Source organism: Akebia trifoliata, chromosome 13 (assembly GCF_017979445.1).
Source record: "Akebia trifoliata isolate Shusen 1 chromosome 13, ASM1797944v1, whole genome shotgun sequence".
Lineage (NCBI taxonomy): Eukaryota > Viridiplantae > Streptophyta > Magnoliopsida > Ranunculales > Lardizabalaceae > Akebia > Akebia trifoliata.
Window position 1 is genome coordinate 1,049,003 of NC_141387.1, and position 8,011 is coordinate 1,057,013.

At 32.6% G+C, this 8,011-nt stretch overlaps 1 long non-coding RNA gene across 1 annotated transcript; it reads left to right on the forward strand.

Moving 5' to 3' along the window:
- The first annotated feature begins 777 nt into the window (after positions 1 to 777).
- Positions 778 to 1,828, forward strand: LOC147387133 (uncharacterized). Its single transcript, XR_015171261.1, has 3 exons — positions 778 to 955; positions 1,072 to 1,299; positions 1,729 to 1,828. It is a non-coding gene; the product is annotated as an uncharacterized LOC147387133 (long non-coding RNA).
- Positions 1,829 to 8,011: the final 6,183 nt, after the last annotated feature.

Genomic DNA, 8,011 nt, shown 5'->3' on the forward strand with positions numbered 1-8,011 from the left:
GAATGTTATTTCACTTACATAGCATGATTCAACCAAATAGGGAAAATAGAACTTTCCTTCTTTTATTTATGACTTAGGGCCATTACTAAATAAATTAGACCTATGGACAATATTTGTTTTCTCATTTTTATTCCAAACCAAATACTTTGTTTTTTTTAGGGTGAATTACCATTTCATGAGATTAAAATGACTTATTTAGGATTCTGGCTAACTGTTCATTTTAATTACCAAAACATGAATGATCACTTTTTAGTTAAGAAAAATTCAGAACAGTAACGAATTCGGCAGTTTTAAATTGATTTTTTTCGTAAGTTTAAAGTGACAATTTCGCAGATTTAAAGTAACTATTTCCAATTAGTCACTTTAAACCTACTAAATTGTCAGTTTAAACCTGCGAAATATTCACTTTAAAAACCTTCGAATTCGTTATCGTTCACGTTTGGTAATTAAAATGAACAATGAGCAGAAATCTTAAATTTGTCAAAAGTGGATCACTGTTTCTTAAATATCCCGTTTTTTATATTTAGAATGACAATTTCATCATGTGTGGTAGCCGCCCTAGGGTTTATAAATAAATGTCATATAAGTTCCTAAGCTCTTTACAAGAATTTAGAAATTTTATAAATTTTTACAAAGATGATTTTATTTCTATTTGAGTTAGCCTAAGTTAAATTAATTCATAAAATTATTGTACAAATTGTTACTGTGAAGTATGCTCTCAAGTCTCTCTTCTCTAATAACATTTAGTAATTGCTTGTGATACGAGAAGATCTTCCTTCTACCAGAGGAATTACTAGAAAGCCATCGACCTCCACTATTCCATCTGAAGCATTTGAAGCTCCAGACAACAAGAACAATGACGAGGTATACAGATATTTTAATCAGATTACTAAGTCTTTCAGCTCATCTAGAGACTCTCACACTAGTCTTGGGTTACCTCAAAATTAACCTTAAGGTAAAAGTTTCTTCTTAGAAAAGTAGTCACATTATGCACTATTGTAGACTTATTATGAGGAATTTAGGATTTAGAGTACATTATAATTAAATTTTTTTTATCATTTTTCCATCCAGTTTCGACCCATGGACAACTCTTTAGAGATGGAAGACTTTCCGATGCTGAACTGGGCTCATCTTTCTTGGGATTATTTTCGACTTCGCCTCAAGGAAGTTGAAGTAAGAAATTTTAATGGTAGTTACAAGGAAATGGAATTATTCCAGTTTATAGGTGGAGATTTAATGCTCTCTAATGTTATGTCTACCACTTCATCTGATTACTTCGTCTGGAAAGCCTGAAAAATGGTAAGAAGACTGGTCCATGGATGTACCCATTCATCTTATGTTATGTCTACCCCTTCATTATTTTGTTCATTTATTATTTTTTAACTTGATAATAATGAAATGGATTCACTGAACCTTGTAAAAACAATTATATTTCTTGACGATCAAAAATTTTCTTTCAACTAATCTTTGAAAACATGACATCATTGAGAAAAAAATACTTCTCATGTTACTAGTTTCAGTGTTTCACTTTTTTCCTATGTGTGGAAAATTATTCCTTAGTCCTCAAGGCCTTTTGATTTCTTCAAAGTAAAGTACTAAAGTTCTTCCCGTCTATGATTAGTAGATTTAATACGAGGAATTACCATTTCGATCAGTTCTATCATATAAGTTAGCTTAAACCTGAGAACCATATATGTGAAGCTAATGAATTTTGTATATCTTCAATAGGTTCTTTAGCTCAAAGAAGTCAAGAAAGAGACTATCGAAGGTAATAACAAGGAAACAAAGGTAGTGAACTTTCTTCTTGAGATACAATATATGGTCTTTGATATAATTTCTATTCCTCCTTATAAATGCTTGAGTAGGAGATCTTTTTGAAATAATTTATATTTCTTTAAATGGACAAAACATTTATACAATTGTATTATGGAAACAATTAAGGAGTCATATATATATATATCAAAATACTTCTCTTAATTATTTTAATAACTATTGTTTAACTCATTTTTCAGTTTTGATGATTATCCATTTAAGTTATCTACACTCTCTAATTTCTTCAAAGTGATCAATTATATATAACGCATCTACAAGATAAAGTATAAAGTGATCTTTCTAGTCATAACCCATTGATTGTACTATTTCCATGCACGTTTCTTTTGACTTCTTGATCGATCGCCATCACGTAGTAATTTGTTAGCATTGGATTGATCAGGGATCAATAGATCTTATTCCAGGTTTTCTTCTCTCTTTCATAGGGTCTCTATCTAGGGTTTAATTTCTTTTTCTCCCCATCTATTTCTTGTTTTGTCTTTCTAGGAGTCTTTTTCTAGTTTTCTTCTCTAGAGAAAATCCAAGAACAAGACTCTAAGAGATAGATATTAGTGTGTTATCCTCTATGTGAAAAAGGGGTAAATTCGATGTCAAGACCAGTCGAATTTTGCTAAATCCAAGCAAATTGGATGGACCTTGACATAGAATTTACCTTTTTTTCACGTAGTGATCCCTTTTCATGCTCCACATGTAATTTTATTAAATCCGGTTATGATAAGAAAAAAAAATTATATGGTAATTAAAGTTCTCAATTTTTTCCCTCTATTTCATCATACTTATTTATTGAATTCATTATATTTTTAATAGCTTTGAACTTTCTTTAATTATATGAATATTAATTTAACACTTATTCTGATTAATTTGCGATTGTAATAGAGAGAGAATTCCCAAAGTCTTTTTCCTATTTATTTGTATTGTCTTTATGTTATCAGAGCGGACTTTTCTTTCCTCCTTGTCACCCAGTTCATATCTCCACGTGTCCAGCCGTCTCACACGTGTGGGGCCGTGTTGCATTGTCAATTGGTTTTGAATGGAGAGGCTCAGGAGCTTATAAGGAAAAAGACAAGGCAGTGTGTGTCTGATGTGGGACTAAACTTAACACAATTGTCCACCAATATCAACCTAAAAGTCTATAATACTTATCTTTCTGATTTTTTTTTTCCAGGTTCAAGCTGAGAACCATGTGGAGCTAATCTTTTATTTAAACTTGAATTGGGCTCGTCGTCGTCCCAAAAGGATTCAGAAGATATTGGAGGTGATGACATTGAATCACAATTGGAGTGGATTTTCTTTTTGGAGATGCAATTGTCTTGCATGCTATTTCTATCCTTCCATCTAAATCTTGAGTATGAAAGCTTAATTAAAGACACTAAGAAACTGCATTACCCTTAGATGGCTTAAATATTGCTCATCAGAATATTAGTCTTCATGAATGATTGGAGTGTTTTAAAAAAAATTGATGTGACGGTAGAATTTCTCTAATGATTGTTTTTTCATCTTTGTCATTCTATTTACGTGGCACCAAATGAATGGTTGGCTATACTCTATAGTACACAATCGTTTGGTTTGTGTATGTCAGCTTGTGGGAAGACATGACGAAGGAATGATTTGTTACTGCGAGGTTATAGAAGCATTATTTGTTAGTGATGATAAACTGATTGGGCCAAGATGTCTGGTCTTCATATACGAGACATTTTGAACAATCAAAGTGGTCTTACCATATAAGGTTGTCTGCGGATTGGATCAGAGTCAAAATTTGATCCATTCTAATCCAATGACTGTATCTCAAGGATTTGAATTCTTACAAGAATCCAATCTGATACAATTTATAGGATCGGTTCGGGGTCAACCATCTTCCCATTTGATAGGGACCCGATCTGATAATGCAAGTGTTCAAAATATATAAGTGACGCATAGTTGATTTATAGGATAGAAATATTGATTTTTCTGATCGGCTCTAGAAGAATACATTTCATATTGGATCGGATGTTATTATCGGATCAATACCAGACATATGTAATCAGATCTAATTGTCGGCCCAATTTATTTTTAGCCCTACTATCAGAACATTTCTCATGGTCCTCACAAGTAAAAAGGCACACTGGCACATTTTCAGGTATCCTATATAAATTTACTTTCTATACACATATATTTCCAGGTATCCTAAATACATATATTTACTTTCTATACGTAAGCCTAGGCACGTTATGTGCCATGTCATCTCATGGTTTTACAACTCGTTTTGGCTTCTCATCTCATCTATGAACGAGATCAGGTCGTCCTGGACAAGTTTTTCGATATGTTTGAGTTGTCTTATTCAAAATTAAGAACAATGAATTGTGATTTTAAATCTTGGCCGATACGTTTGACTTGTCCGTACATCTCATTGGTGGATGATACCAAGACATATTGGGTGGGATTTAAGATCATGTGTCACCTACCTTATCACGTGACACCACATAATCCAATACAGGCCCATTTGTTGACTATTGGTCAAACACGTAGTTCAACTGAAACATTCCTATAGGCAGATATCAATGTAGATTCGAAAGTTAATAAACACTAGAATAATATATTATTCATGCCTAAAGACAAGCAAATTACAAGCACCCATACCAAATTCTTTAAACCCTTGAAGCCAAAAACCACAAACTCCACATGGCAAAATTCATTGAGAAGATACCCCATCAATCTTGGTCAATTTTTCATGCTTCCTACCCTTGCATGTTTGCCACGTGGGAGATGTACATTTGTGGGCCCAATGGCTTTTGCTCCCATTACTAGACTCCAAGCAGTACCATCCACCTTAGATTCTTAAACCACTACATTAAAACTTACCCATCTCACATGCAACCTAATACAGAGTACTCTTCCACTGCACAAACATCACTAATAACACTCATTCATGCAACATTGATCACGATCTATTCCACTGCCTTCTCAACTGGAGTAGTTTCTTTCTCAACTCTCTTCTCCTTCAACTGGTTTCTCTTCTTTGATGGAGTCTCCTCTGCCGCAACTTCAGGGGTTCATCAACCGAATCCACCTTGGTTTCGTCGGTCTCCTCGACAGCTGACTCTGGTGCCACCTCTTTGGTTTCTTCTTCAGTCTTCTCTTTAGTCTCTTCATCAATAACCTTTGTCTCTTCTACCACAACCTCAGGTTCTACCACCACTTCCTTACTCTCTGCTTTAATGGACGCTTCAACTCTGCTTTTGCCACTGGTTCCTCTGATGCGACTTTGACTTCTGCGTTCCTCCGATGCAACTTCAGTTGGATCTACATTTTGAACCTCTTCGACGGTCTCCGGTGCAGGTGGCACAGCCACTTCTTCTGTTGTAGTACTCTCTAGAGTGGGTGGTGGTGCAACTTCTTCTGTTGTAGTCTCTTTAGTCTTATTCACTTCTTCAGTTGTGTCGTTGTCTGGCAATGCAGTTGATGCCGATACAACCTAATACATGACCCATTTGTTGATTATTAGTAGAAAAAAAAATCCTATATTAAATGATTTAATATTACTATATTAGAATCCTATTCTAGCCCATAATATGATTCTAGAATCTCAAATGTTACATAAATATGCAAATTTTTATTAGAGTGGTAATTTTTTATGCTAAGGTATATAAAATTTCATATCATGGTTTAATTAATATATATTTATATTTTTCAACAACTCAAAACCTAGTAAAATATTGATAATTTATAAATAAAAAATATAATTAATAATAAGACAGGCTGATGTGAGACTTGGTGAAGAGGGAATGGGGCAAATAGGGAGTTGCAAACGTTTTTAGAGAGGATAAGACAGGCTTGTGGCTACCGTGTCTTCAAGAGAAGAGCGAAGATCGATGGCTGATGTGCTCAATAGAAAATGAAGATTGATAGAGGAGATGTTGTCGGTGTGCACAGGTAAGGTCCTTTCTCTTCTACTCTTCTTCTTCTTTTATTCTTTTCCTAGGACTTTTTTTTTATTATTTCTTGTTGCTACTGTGTCGTCAGAGAGAATGAGAGAGAAAAGTCTGAGAGAGAAGAGTCAGAGAGAGCGTGTAGAGGAAGTCTCAACCAAAAATGTGGGAGACAGAGCAAGTGTCGAGGGTGAGAGACGTTCAACCCTTTTAAAACGTGGGAGAGAAGGAGATTTTGTTTCTAAGTTTTTGTTTTGTTTTGCTTTTTTTTTTTTTTTTTTTATAGCAAAATCTTTCTCTCTCTCTCTTTGTGTTTTTTTTTTTTTTTAATTGAGGTAGGATGTCCTCTTTTTAAAGATGTTTCTATTAACTTTTTTTTTCTTCTTCTCTTTCTATTGTGAATTAAGTGGGACATCCCAAACAAATGATTTTCTTTTTTATTTTTTTATTTTTTTTATTCTTTCCTTTTACTTTTCTCTCCACGTAATTTTTAACAAACTGGGAGTGGTAATTCCACATTACTCGCATTTTGATGGTCCTTCAGCGATTAAGTCTTAGTTGATTGATTAATTTTTTTTTTAATGGTTATTTTAAATTTAATTGATTTTAATTTGACTTTTAGTTGGTCGATTAAACTTTAATTTGAAATTTGATTAGTTGGTTAAATTTTTATTTTAACTTTATTGATCAATTGAATTTTAATTTGAATTTTGTTGGTCAATTTTAGTTTGATTTTTAATTGATTTATTAACTTAAAATTTATTTTTAATTTGATTTTGAATTTAAACTTTAAATTTATTTTTAATTTTATTAAATTTTAATTTGAAATTTAATTGGTTGATTGATTTTTAACTTGAATTTTTAATTGGGTTTTGATTAAATTTTAATTTTAATTTGATTTTGAATATCAACTGGTCGACTAATTTTTAATTTTAACTTAATTTTGATTAGTCGAGAATTTTTTAATCTTTTATCATGTTTTCATAAGAATCAAGGTCTTTGAGTTAAAAAATCAGACATTGAGGGGTATTTCAATTATTTTTATGATTTCTCGTAAATTTTTTTATTTTTATCAATTTTGGTCTTCTTAAATTCAAAATCATACTTTGAATGCAATAAAGGTACTTTTGAGATTTTATGGAAGTTTGAGATTCATGAGGGGTATTTTTGTCATTTTGTTGATTTTTATAATATTTTATGAATTTTAGCATGAAGTTTCCTTCAATCCCAATTTGATTATTTATAAGTTTTGAGGGCATATTTTTTAGCGTCGCAAGTTCTCTACATTATTGAAATGTTTAGTGATCTTAAATGTAATATATAGTGATCTTGAATCGTAACGAGTAAGGGAGGTGGAAGGATTAAAAATGAAAATGTCGGGGACAATACTCACAAATCTTCGAATTCTTTGCGCTCATCATTAGGAATTCACCATAATTAACCGACGAATTATCGAATTACACAGATACAAAAATAAGATATCTACACCATAAAATCTCGAATGATATGGTGTTTGATTGCCAATTTAATAATTTATGAGGGTCCAACTACCCCTGGTAAGCCTTAAAATCTTATTCTTTCGGAAGTGAATATGAATTTATTGTTAAGAAATTTTTATGCTACGCTAACGAACCAATGGCATGATGCCACATGTATTGAAAAAATAAGCATGATTGGTTGGTGGAGTGAAAATTTATAAGCTATTCGGAGTTGGGATTTTAAGTATTTTTTAATAAACATGGCAACATCCTATTGGTTGACTAGCTTAACACAAATATTTCTCTAACAGCAAATTCGTATTCTTTGGAAATTCGGTGGCCAAACCCTAGAAAACCGCTGAAATCAAACGTGGTAATTTCGTTTTCAGGTTTTCTCCACTGAAACAACGGCTGCTAATACCACTCAAGTGAGTACCAATTTGCTGTTAAGAAATTTCGGTGTAAGCTAATGAACCAATGGCATAACACCACTTGTTTTAAAAAAGCAAATTGTGATTGGTTGGTGGAGAGAAGAATTAGGAGTTCTATTTAAAATATTTTTTTAATACACGTGGCAATATGCCAATCGTGCGTCATCTTAGCAAAGAAATTTCTGAACAGCAAAGGCGTACTTACTCAAGATACATAACGGCTGTCTCATTATTACTCTCTCACCTACCAGTGATATAAAAAGAAATTTCTATCAAACCCTAAAAGCGCTCTTCTGTCTGTCTGTCTATGTGAAATCGTGAAGAAGACAACATATATATCTGTGTTCTCATTTCTCAGGTTAAAAGT